Source organism: Amblyraja radiata, chromosome 3 (assembly GCF_010909765.2).
Source record: "Amblyraja radiata isolate CabotCenter1 chromosome 3, sAmbRad1.1.pri, whole genome shotgun sequence".
NCBI classification, from domain to species: Eukaryota; Metazoa; Chordata; class Chondrichthyes; order Rajiformes; family Rajidae; genus Amblyraja; species Amblyraja radiata.
In genome coordinates, this window is record NC_045958.1 from 117,789,584 (window position 1) to 117,802,723 (window position 13,140).

A 13,140-nucleotide genomic window follows, 5' to 3' on the forward strand; every position below is an offset into this window, starting at 1 on the left:
GTACCATTAAAATCAGTGTACGAAGAAGGCAAGCATGTTTGGACCGATTCCAGTCAAATTGCCACCTTTGGCAAAATGGACATGGTAGACCAACGGGTAGAACATAGAACAGTACAGCACAAGAACAGGCCCCTTGTCCCACAATATCTGTGTTGAACATAACGCCAAGCCCATCTCTTAGCTACTTGCGCATAATAATCCCTCTATTCCCTGTATATCCATATGTCGATCCAATACCAGCATCTGCAGTTCTTTGTTTTTACCTTTCTGCCTTATCCAAAAGGATTGCTTGGGAAACAATGTGCTTTTCCCACTAATTTTGGTTGGCTTCTTAATGGGATTCTAAAGCCAAAGTCCTCAGTTGGTCAAGTATTTGTAATTAATTTATTAGCTAAGTATACAAGGAATTTCACGTAGCATCCGCACAGGGTGAACATTACAAGCTGATGGCAAGAGAGAGGGAGAGAAAGATTGGTTTAGTTTAGTTTAGAGATACATTGTGGAAACAGGCCCTTTGGCCCACCGAGTCCGCGCCGACCAGCGATCCCCGCACGTTAACACTATCCCACACACTAGGGACAATTTACAATTATACCAAGCCAATTAGCCTACAAACCTGTACGTCTTTGGAGAGTGGGAGGAAACTGGAGAAACCATACAGACAAGCACCCGTAGTCAGGATCGAACCCAGGTCTCTGCCGCTGTAAAGCAGCAACTCTACCGCTGCACCACCATGCTGCCCTGGTGGAACAGAGAGATATAGAACTCTGCATTTGCTGAGACAGGTGCAAAGAGCGCAGTGTAGGAATATGATCGAGAATTAAAAAGACAATTGGAAGTTAGAGATCTCCACAGCAGATTGAATGCAGTAGAAACATAGAAAATAGGTGCAGGAGTACGCCGTTTGGTCCTTTGAGCCAGCACCGCTATTCAATGTGATCATGGCTAATCATCCAAAATCAGTATCCCGCTCCTGCTTTTTCCCCATATCCCTTGATTCCATTAGCCCTAAGAGCTATATCTAACTCTCTCTACCCGGAATTGCGGGTAGTCAGCAGCGGTAGACTGCACCTGGATCGCTATTGATCAGCAGTCTCCGACCTGGCACCTGCAGTCGGAATCGACACCACAGACTGGTGGGAAGGCCAAGCAGAAGTCGGACAGGCCAAAGACTCGGACAAGTCGGGCTGTGAGGACTCACCGCCGGCGGGAGCAACTGTGATCGCATATCCCGCATGGAGCGGTTGATGGATCAGAAGCTCCAATGTGACATGCTCCGGTATATGGAGTCTAGTCACCAGGGGATCCTGGGACGCCCATGGCAGCACCTTATTGAGGGCTGCATAATGCATCTCCCTTGACAGAGGGGAGCATTAGGAGTCACTTCTGGGCTGACTCTGAAGACAGGGGTTTGGCTGAAGATACCACAAGTGTGTAGGGGGTGCAGGAACAACACTACCAGCAGCAGGAGCTCGACGAGTGACCGTCGGGTTCAGGAAGGCCACATCATCACGCAAGACCTCACATCTTCGGCGGCAGCACCCCTACGCACCTACCAGCAAACCACGATGAACTGAAGCTGGTGAAAGCTTGAAGGCCGTACAACCAGGACAAAGGTCTTTTTTAGGCCACAGCCCAGAACGGCCTTCCTGGAAGATGCGCCAACCTCGTACTCGAGCTCCTCTACCTCCCAGGAGCAGGTGCAAAATCATGCTCATATGTTTGAGGCAGCTCCTGGGTCGGGTTGCATAAGTCCTCCCATACGGATAAAGGTATGGAACCACATCGATGATGTCTCCTGTCACGGATACAAGTTGGTAATATTAAACTGGTTTGTATATTTACACTGGTTTGGGATAACACTAGATTAGTTTATACTGCACACAGGTATGGTTGGAGTTGCCTTTCAAGGCAGGCACACAAGAATGGGATGTGGACTGATCATTGTCAACAGCTTCAACCCGCATGTGCAGACTTTTCTGAATAACTTCCATGTGACCATTTCCACTCACAGGGTTGAAGATATTTGAAATTTAACTGGATGAGGCAACGATACACTCAGCAGCGTTGCAAAATGGGCTAACTCCAGTTTCCAGATTATTTACCAAATCACTACTATCAATGCTTCGACTGCACAGAGCTAACAAATAAGTGGCATGGCCAATCTGGATGATATTGAGTATTAGCCTTATCAGCAACATAGCTATATTTGACAAATTGGTTCACACCCGTCCAGTTAAATTTAAATTAAGTTGATACCAACTGAAACTATTGATTATTGGGATACAATCATCCATTTATTTGTCTGGGATCAGCTCTGAGATTTAAAAAAATTAGACCTCTGCTAATTTTAGCTGAAACTATCAAAGTCACAATGATGGACAGCTTTGCTCCACTAAAACCTCTCATCCGTAAATTTTCAGTCATTTACAAACAGATGCTATTGCCCAAAGATGGGTAATTTACTAATACCATCTCCAGTTACGGAGGCAGATGGGATTAGCATGAGTTATCAAGTGTTCAGTCATGGTATCAACTGCCAATGGACACCAGGTGCATTCTGTGCATTATAGGGTGCGTGGATATGCATAAACTGCATGCACAAGTCCAAGGTGATACACTTTGGTGGTGGTATATATTAATCACAAAGGTACAATCAAATCAAAGTATCCAGTGATAGTTTTACCAAACCGCATTTAGCACTGGTGTATTATTATGCAAAATCAATGACAACACAGAATGAATGTGTGATCACAAAGTATTTAATGACATTGTGGATCAATGGAACACTAAATATTGAAATGCTTGCATCCAGGCTCAATCAACAGTGAACGAGGCATACAGGGGCGAAGGGTGCATTCTCGCTACACTAGGGAGGAATGTTCTTTTATGTCTTCCTCCATTTGGCCTCAATAGACGGGTCTTGCAAAATTCAGCAAGATTCCCGCTTCCGGGTTTTCATAGTGCCTGCCTGGGTTATATACCTATGGCTCCCGCTGAGGTGAAGAATGAGCATAAAACCTTACATGGTTATATCCGGATAAAAAAGATGCTGGTTCAGTTGTGATGTTGAAACCATCCTCTGCATGATATAATCAATTCATAGACTTACAGACTCTGAGAGATCGTTGTTGTCAAACCATAAGCATTAGGAGTGCTCACTACAGATTGCAGGGATAGCACCAAATAGCAGCAATCTGCATAGGAGATGGGAAGCATTGTTTATGCTTCCTTACGTTTAACTCGGCACGGATGACTGACCCATTGAAATTCAGTTTTATGGGATTATAACATTAAGTTAATATTCCATTACTGTGCTTGAAGTACCTCCTCATCATTTGGCTGCGGAGAACATAAACCACTCTGTCAGGTCTCACCCTCTGACATCTAGAATATGAAGGTATCGTCAACTTAAAACCTCCCAGGCCTAGGGACGCAGAGGTATGGGTTGTTAACATTGTGCTACGTCACTTCACCGATGGGCACCAGCAACATCTCTGTCCATGGTCAAACTCACGTACTAGTGGTTATGCCATGGCACTGAGTTCAGCGCTACGGGTCCAGTCATTGCTACAATGGATAGGATGATCATATCTGCGGGCTATAAAAACATGTTTTGTTTATGATAAATCAAGCAGATTAGACAGGGACACAGACCAAACTAGATGTTGCATATCCCATGGACCTTGGGTTGCGTGTGATCACGCATCTGCACCAGTATGTCAAGGTTCCTAAGAGCCTTATAGGCTCTGACAGCAATATTGTTAGTTACATAAAACCTCGTTAGAAGGAATCACTACGAACCTTCTCCAGATGGTTATATGGGTCTGGCATATACAGGAGTGTACATTGACATTGGGTCTCATTCCACCAGGACCGCTATACCTCAGCAGCAGGGATGGACCACATCCTAGCGGTTGCAGGATGGTCAAACTATAGATCTGTCTAAATATTCAGAATAAACCTATTGCCAGATCAGGGGTATTTGCCAACTCTATGTTAGGTATGGTTTATACTTCCTCCAGGTTGAGGGAGGTTACTATTGCCACTATTGTTCATTAATAGCATAGACATGTCTATATCTATGTCATGTCTGAATGCATTCTTAATGTTCACTCATCATTGGCCTACTGATGCAGTGTATGACGCCTGGACTCGTTTCCACGGCATGAAATCACAGAGCTTTAAAATCTTCACGTAGTCACTCACGTGACTCCGAAGTAAAATAGTAAGATTAAACAAACTTACCAGTTTGAAGTTTGATCTTTATTTTATGAGGAGTAGCGTTGAGGGATTACGTGCCCTCCACGCCCACCCTCGATCATAAAGTTCAACTGGTATCCTATTTCTCTAATCTTACTATGTTCAGTTCATTTACTGTTGTTCACACCGCTGCTTTGAAGATTGACACGCATGCGTACTGGCGGGGTCTGCACGTAATCCCTCAACGTTACTCCTCATAAAATAAAGTTCAAACTTCAAACTGGTAAATTCTCGTTTAATCTTACTATTCTATTCTATTCTATACTGCATCTGCCATGCAACTGCCCACTCACCAAATCTATCCAAGTCAGTCTGAAACCTCATAGCATCCTCCTCACAGCTCACACGGCCACCCAGCTTTGTGTCATCCACAAACTTGGAGATGTTACATTTAATTTCATCTCAATCGTTAATATATATTGTAACTAACTGGGGTCCCAGCACTGAGCCTTGCGGTACCCCACTAGTCACTGCCTGCTATTCCGAAAAGGACCCATTATTTCCTACTCTTTGTTTCCTGTCTGCCAACCAGTTCTCTATCCATGTCAATACGCTATCCCAATACCATGTGCTATAATTTTCCACTCTCATCTTGTGTAGGATCTTATCAAAGTATTTTTAAGTCCAGATACACCACACCTACTGGCTCTCCCTTATCCATTCTACTTGTTACATCCTCAAAGAATTCCCAAAGATTAGTCAAGCATGATTTCCTCTTCATAAATCCACACTGACTTTGACCAACTTTTCCAAATGCGCTGCTATTTAATCTTTAATAATCGAGTCAAGCATCTTCCCCACTACCGATGTACGGCTAACTGGTCTATAATTCCCCGTTTTCTCTCTCCATGCTCTCTCTATATGGTTTGCAAATAGCTGGCAACGCGACCTCAGTCTTTGATCTCTTGCACTAGTCCATCGAAACTCCACACAAGTTCTAGGATCAGCTCATATTCAAACAAGAACGATTACAGACTTTAGCACTCAACATGGAATTTCAGAAAACCTGTCCTTCCAGTTCATGCTAAAACTATCCTAACTGATCCCACCTATCACTTGCCAGGCTTTGTCCCGCCCCCATCTCTCTTCTAGCTTTCTTCGACCTATTACAAACAGTCTGAAGACGTGTTCCAATGTAAAGCATGTCTATCGATATTCTCTAGCAATGCTGCCTGACCTGTTGAGTTACTGCAGCAGTGCATCATTTTTGTAAACCAGCATCTGCAGTTCCTGGTGTCTATAACTATTCTAGCTTGCCAGGTATTTCAAGCATTACGTTTTATTTCAGATTTTGATCTACTGCATTTGTTTATATCGTACAATTTTTGTACAATTCCTGCACTATTTGTTGCTTTCTCTCTTTTGTCCTGTTCATCTCCAATCGGCAGATCAGCTACAAGTAACAAGCCCCCCCCCCCCCCCCCCCCCCCCCCTCACAGCCATCATCAATTTTACCATTTGCACAAGTCTTTCTTGGCTGCTCATTATCATACCATTCTCCTTGTCCTCCTCATCCTTCCCCTTTCTCTGCAACTTGTGACCCAACCTTGCTTAGTTCTGATGAAAGACCACTGACCATCATCAGGATGAGGTTCTGAAAACAGTTTCCCAGCTGTTATCAGGCAACTGAATCATCCTACCACAACCAGAACTACTCTCTACGCAAGATAGACACAAAAATGCTGGAAACACCTGGCAAGCTAGAATAGTTATAGGCACCAGGAACTGCAGATGCTGGTTTACAAAAATGACGCAGTGCTGGAGTAACTCAGCAGGACAGGCAGCATCTCTGGAGAGAAGGAATGGGTGACGCTTCGGGTCGAGACCCTTCTTCAGACTGGTTAGGGATAAGGGAAACAAGAGATATAGGCAATGAATTAAAGAGATAAAGAACAATGAATGAAAGTAAGGTAGACAAAAATGCTGGAGAAACTCAGCAGGTGAGGCAGGATCTATGGAGTGAAGGAAATAGGTGACGTTTCGGGCCGAAACCCTTCTTCTAGATGGAATTTAATGCAGACAAGAGCTGTCGAATTTTGGGAATTTGAACCAGGGCAGGACCTTCACAGTGAGTGGCCGAGCCCTGGGGAGTGTTGCAGAGCAGAGGGATCTCGGAGTGCATTCATAATTTCCTGAAAGTGCTTTCACAGGAAAATAAGGTACATCGGCCTTTATTGGTCAGGATATTGAGTAGGACATTATATTATAGTCGTACAAGATGTTGGCGAGGCCATATCTGACGAGAAGTGTTCACTTCTCATCACCCTGCTATACAAGTTCACGTCATAGGTGTAGAATTAGGCCATTCGGCCCATTGAGTTTACTCCGCCATTCGATCATGGCCGATCTCTGCATCTAATCCCATTTTCCTGCCTTCTCCCCATAACCCTTGACACCCATTCTAATCAAGAACTTGTCTATCTAGGAAGGATGTCATTAAGCTAGAAAGAATGTGGGGAATATTTACTAGAATGTTGCCAGAACTTGAGGTCCTGAGCTCGAGGGAGAGATTGGGCAAGATAGAACTTTATTCCTAAGAGTTGTATAAAATCATGATGGAAATAGATAAGAGTGAATACTTGTGTCTTGTGTCTATACACTGTGAATGGCATGATTGTAATCATGTTTTGTCTTTCCGCTGGCTGGTTAGCACGCAACAATTTTTTTTTACTGTACCTCGGTACACATGATAATAAACTAATCTTTTATTAAGGGTAGGAGAATCAAAAACAAAATGGCATGGACTTAAGATGAGAGGGGCAAAATTCTAACCCACGGGGCACCTTTTTCCACTCAGAGTATACAGAACAAGCTACCACAGGAAGTAGTTGAGGCAGTTACTGTAACAGCATTTAAGTCACTTCCATTGGTATATGGATAGGAAAGGTTTGGAGCCAAACACAGGCAAATGGGACAAGTTTAGTTGGAGCATCTTGGGGAGCATGGACGAATTGGGCCAAAGGACACATTTTCATGCTGTATGATTCTATGCATTCAAAACATAACTTTAAGACTGGATTGGGGAAAAAGGAGAAAATATTAGAATTGCACAACTTAAACTAGAAATACAAGTGATATGTTTTCAAATATGTTCTCACAAGCACTATTATTATATTACTGTAATGATTCACTATCCTGCCAAAGCAACAGTCTCTTAAATGTCATGGTTCACAAATAAGACACGTTCACAAAAGGCTATTAAAACTGCAGAAAGAACACTGAATGTTCTAAGATGGCATCTTCTCAGAAACAATGCAGGGAAGTAGTTTTACTTTTATTTGCAAACTTTAATAGGGCAACAGAGCAACAAGGGATTGCAATAAACAGAACAGAAATAGTCATTTGTAACACAATCCGAAGTAAGAGAAACAAAGGCAATGAATAAAAAGTGAGGAAAGTATTTAACATCTTCAGTCGTTCTCTTGTTGGAATCCAAGAATCAAAGATTATACTTGGGTTGTTACACGTTGGTGTTTGAGTTAATATTTACCCACAGCAAGACAAAAGCACGGGTTTCCAGTCTACTAATTCTGTACTTTGTATTTTTGACTGAAAACATAATTGCAACAAGGTCTAACTGCAGTTCAGCAAACTCAAGTTTGACTGCATTGTTTCATTGAATTACAGATACGAATGTTTGTTATGGTTTCCAATTGAAACGTTCCCAAACTGTGATAAATACAGGCATGTGAGTTTGTTATTACTCTAATTTAAATGTGAGCAGTAATCACAAAAGGTTAACAGGCAAGTCCAACAAGTAGTAAATAAGGCAAATGTCATTTTGCCTCTTATAAAAGGGTTGGAGTTAATGAATATTTTTTTTTGTTACAATTTTACAGGGTGCTGGTGAGACTACACCTGCAGCATTGCACACAGATTTGGTCCTCTTACATTTAAAAAAAAGTATAATAGCATTGTAGACAATGTTGAGGAGATTCACCGGTTTTATTCTCAGGACGAAAGAGTTGTCTTTATCAGGAGTGACCAGGCAGATTGAGTCAGTAATCTTTGGAGTTGAGAAGATTAGGGGAAGAACAGTTTTTTTTTTGTTCACAGTTTGTTTTGTTCACATTTACAAGACCCTGAGGGGGCTTGAGGTGTTGATGTTGACCTGATGGAAGAATGGGTCGACTGGGCTTGTATTCACTGGAATTTAGAAGATGAGAGGGGATCTTATAGAAACATATAAAATTCTTAAAGGATTGGACAGGCTAGATGCAGGAAAAATGTTCCCGATGTCAGGGGGAATCCAGAACCAGGGTTCACAGTTTAAGAATAAGGGGTAGTCCATTTAGGACTGAGATGAGGAAAAACATTTTCACCCAAAGAGTTGTGAATTTGTGGAATTCTCTGCCATAGAAGGCAGTGGAGGCTAATTCAATGGGTGTTTTCAAGAGAGTTAGATTTAGCTCTTAGGGATAAAGGAATCAAGGAATATGAGGAAAAAGCAAGAACGGGGAACTGATTTTAGATGATCATCCATGATCATGTTAAATGGCGATGCTGGCTCGAAGAGCCAAATGGCCTACTCCTGCACCTGTTTTTCAATGTTTTTGTTTTAAACCAGTGGAGGGTCTCAATGAACATGACGTAGTTAGAAGGGGCCGATCATTTCATGAAGAGGTGCATAGAATATCTTTTAGCAAAAGGTAGCAAATATCTGCAATTCTCAACCCCAGGTTCTGGAGGCCAGAAATACAAGGTTGAGGTAGATAATATTTTGTAAAGATTGAGGAACTGAGAGCTAGAGTGAACTGGCATTGTGAAAGATTTGACGCCCGAAGTACATCTGCCATGATCATAGTGGGCCAGGCTTAAGAGGCCGTGTCGCCTACCTCGCCTACCTCAGCTCCATTATTATTGTATAAGCCTTTTTTATTTTGAAACAAACAGCCAAAGACGATTCTGCAGAAGGAAAAACAAAATAAAAATATTGGAAACGCTCAGGTCCCTACCAGGTGGTTTAACTCTGGAAACTCTCACTATCTCTCAATAACATATGCACCAAAAACACAAACCAATTTTTTCCATTCTCATCCGCTGTCCAATCTGCTGTGTAATTTTTTTTTAAATTTAGGGTGAGGCAAGGCATAACCCTGTCAGATTTAATGCTTTTGTAATCGCCAGGGAATGTGACTGCTTTACAGGTACCCAGGCATACAAAAGTTAATTCAAAGTACAATGTACAAGACCACAAGTTCAAAGTGATGAAGAATACAAGTTCAAGTTCACAATACAGTCTTGAAATGAGTAAGAAATTAACTTGAGATTAGGAAACAGTGAATACTTGTTCAAGAAATATAATCTGGGTGGCATGATGGAGCAGCGGAAGAGTTACTGCCAGAGTGTACAGCGCCAAGACTCGGGTTCGATCCTGACTACGGGAGCTGTCCGCACGGAATTTGTACGTTCTCTCTGTGACCACGTGGTTTTTTCGCGGGTGCTCCGGATTCCCCCCACATTCCAAAGACTTGTAGGTTAATACTTAATTAGCGCTGGTAAGACCACATTTGGAATGTTGTGAGCAATTTTGGGCACCATATGCGAGGAAGGATCTGGAGAGAGTCCAGAGGAGGTTTACAAGAATGATCCCAGGAATTAGTTGGTTAACCAATAGTGAGCGTTTGTCAGCACTGGGCCTGCACTCGCTTGAGTTTAGATGAATGAGGGGGGGGACCTTATTGAAACATACAGAATAGTGAAAAGTTTGGATGGAGTGGACGTTGAGATGATGTTTCCACTAGTGGGAGTCTAGGACTAGAGGTCATAGCCTCAGAATTAAAGGATGTTCTTTTGGGAAGGAGATCCAGAAAATGCTGGATCATTTCATTCCAAAGAGGAAGAAAGATTCTAAGGGGAGTGAGAGGCAACCGTGGCTGACAAGGGAAGTCTAGGACAGTATAAAAATAAAAGAGACGTATAACATAGCCAAGATGAGCGGGAAGCCAGAGGATTGGAAAACTTTTAAAGATCAACAGAAGGTAACTAAAAAGGCAATATGGGGAGAAAAGATGAAGTTCGAAGGTAAGCTAGCCTAAAAGATAAAGGAGGATAGTAACAGCTTCTTTAGGTATGTGAAGAGGAAAAAGATAATTAAGACAAATGTGGGTCCCTTGAAGACAGAAACAGGTGAATTTATTATGGGGAACAAGGAAATGGCAGACGAGTTGAACAGGTACTTTGGATCTGTCTTCACTAAGGAAGACCCAAACAATCTGCCAGATGTACTAGTGGCTAGAGGACCTAGGGTGATGGAGGAACTGAAGGAAATTCACATTAGTCAGGAAATGGTGTTGGGTAGACTTATGGGACTGAAGGCTGATAAATCCCCAGGGCCTGATGATCTGCATCCCAGGGTACTCTAGGATGTGGCTCTAGAAATCGTGGACACATTGGTGATCATTTTACAATGTTCTTTTGAACCCATGTTTGTTTAAATGACAATAAACAGCATTCTGATTCTGATGTTCTATGGATTATGGATCAGTTCCTGTGGATTGGAGGGTAGTTAATGTTATCCCACTTTTCAAGAAAGGATGGAGAGAGAAAGCAGAGAATTATAGACCAGTTAGCCTGACATCAGTGGTGGGGGAGGTGCTGGAGTCGGGAAGATGCTGGAGTCGATTATTAAAGATGTAATAGCGGCATATTTGGATAGCAGTAACAGGATCGGTCCAAGTCAGCATGGATTTATCAAGGGGAATTCATGCTGGACAAATCTTCTGGAATCTTTTGAGGATGTAACAAGTAAAATGGACAAGGGAGAGCCAGTGGGTGTAGTGTACCTGGACTTTCAGAAAGCCTTTGATAAGGTCCCACACAGGAGATTAGTGGGTAAAATGAGAGCACATGGTATTGGGGGTACGGTATTGACATGGATAAAAAATTGGTTGGCAGACAGGAAACAAAGAGTAGGCATTGACGGGTCGCACAGCTTGGTGCTGGGACCGCAGCTATTTACAATATACATTAATGAGTTAGATGAAGGAATTAAAAGTAACATTAGCAAATTTGCAGATGACACAAAACTGGGTGGCAGTGTGAACTGTGAAGAGGATGCTATGAGGATGCAGGTTGACTTGGACAGGTTGGGAGAGTGGGCAGAAGCATGGCAGATTCAGTATAATGTGGATAAATGTCAGGTTATCCACTTTGGTGGCAAGAACAGGAAGGCAGATTATTATCTGAATGGTATCAGGTTAGGAAAAGGGGAAGTACAACGAGACCTGGGTGTCCTTGTACATCAGTCACTGAAAGTAAGCATGCAGGTACAGCAGGCAGTGAAGAAAGCGAATGGCACGTTAGCCTTCACAACGACACGAGTTGCATATAGGAGCAAAGAGGTCCTTCTGCAGTTGTACAGGGCCCTGGTGAGACCACACCTGGAGTATTGTGCGCAATTTTGGTCTCCTAATTTGAGGAAGGGCATTCTGGCTATTGAGGGAGTGCAGCGTAGGTTCACGAGGTTAATTCCCGGGATGGCGGGACTGTCATATGATGAAAGAATGGAGCGAGTGGGCTTGTATTCACTGGAACTTAGAAGAACGAGAGGGGATCTTATAGAAGCATATACAATTATTAAGGGTTTGGACATGCTAGAGGCAGGAAACATTCTCCCGATTTTGGAGGAGTCCAGAACTAGGGGCCACCGTTGAAGAATAAGGGGTAGGCCATTTAGAACTGAGTTGAGGAAAAAGTTTTTCACAAAGAGAATTTGTGGAATTCTCTGCCACAGAAGGCAGTGAAGACCGATTCACTGGATGCATTCAAAAGAGAGTTAGATAGAGCTCTTAGGGCTAGCGGAATCAAGGGATATGGGGAGAAGGCAGGAACGGTGTACTGATTGTGGATGATCAGCCATGATCACATTGAATGGTGGTGCTGGCTCGTAGGGCCAAAGGGCCTCCTCCTGCACCTATTGTCTATGTATCGATGAGATGAAGTGAAATTTCTTTAGTCAGAAGGTGGTGTATTTGTGGAATTCTTTGCCGCAGAAGGCTGTAGAAGCCAAGTCAGTGGATATTTTTAAGGTAGAGATCGATAGATATTTGATTAGTACAGGTGTCAGAAGTTATGGGGAGATGGCAGGAGAATGAGGTTGGGAGAGAGAAATAGATCAGCCACGATTGAAGAGAGGATGAGACTTGAATGGGCCGAATGGCCTAATTCTACTCCTATCACTTACTTATGACCTTATAAAGTGGAGAGCCCAACCAGTTTTCAAACAAAATAGAGGCTTCGCATCACTCGTAAACCGTTACATCAAGAAAGGCATTATTAAAGTAATTCAAAATATCTGCATGCCCTGAAACCTTTATAAAAAAGAGAATTCTAATTTTATTTCAAAAGAAATTAATGTTAATTTCAACTATTCAGGCTACATCAAATGGTTTATAACCTTTGACCTGACTAGGCTAATTAACTGTTATACAATTAAACTAATTGGTCATAATTGATTATATGGTTGATTTTGACAATACTGCTGATTTCAACGAGGAAATATATGGTATTAAAAAAAATAGCAGGTCTTCAAGGTCCCACTGATTTTCTATTATTATTAGCAATTCAAATTAGTAAATGATTTCTGAAGCAAGGATAAATTAAACCCAATTAAAAGGAGAATTCCAAGGAATAGAAAGGACGTGTATAAAATCGTGAGAGGAATAGATCGGGTAGATGGACAGAGTCTCTTGCCCAGAGTAGGTGAATCGATTTAAAAGGAATCTGAGGGCTAACTTTTTCACACAAAGGGTGGTGGATGTATGGAACAAGCTGCCAGAGGAGGTCATTGAGGCTGGGACTATCCCAACATCTAAGAAACAGTTAGACAGGTACATGGATAGGCAGGTTTGGAGGGATATGGATCAAACACAGGCA

At 42.5% G+C, this 13,140-nt stretch overlaps 1 protein-coding gene across 1 annotated transcript in view; it reads right to left on the reverse strand.

Annotated features, from left to right (window-relative positions):
- Positions 1-13,140, reverse strand: part of LOC116971478 (isocitrate dehydrogenase [NADP], mitochondrial-like) — a 77,014-nt gene that overhangs the window by 43,101 nt on the left and 20,773 nt on the right. The window lies entirely within an intron of this gene.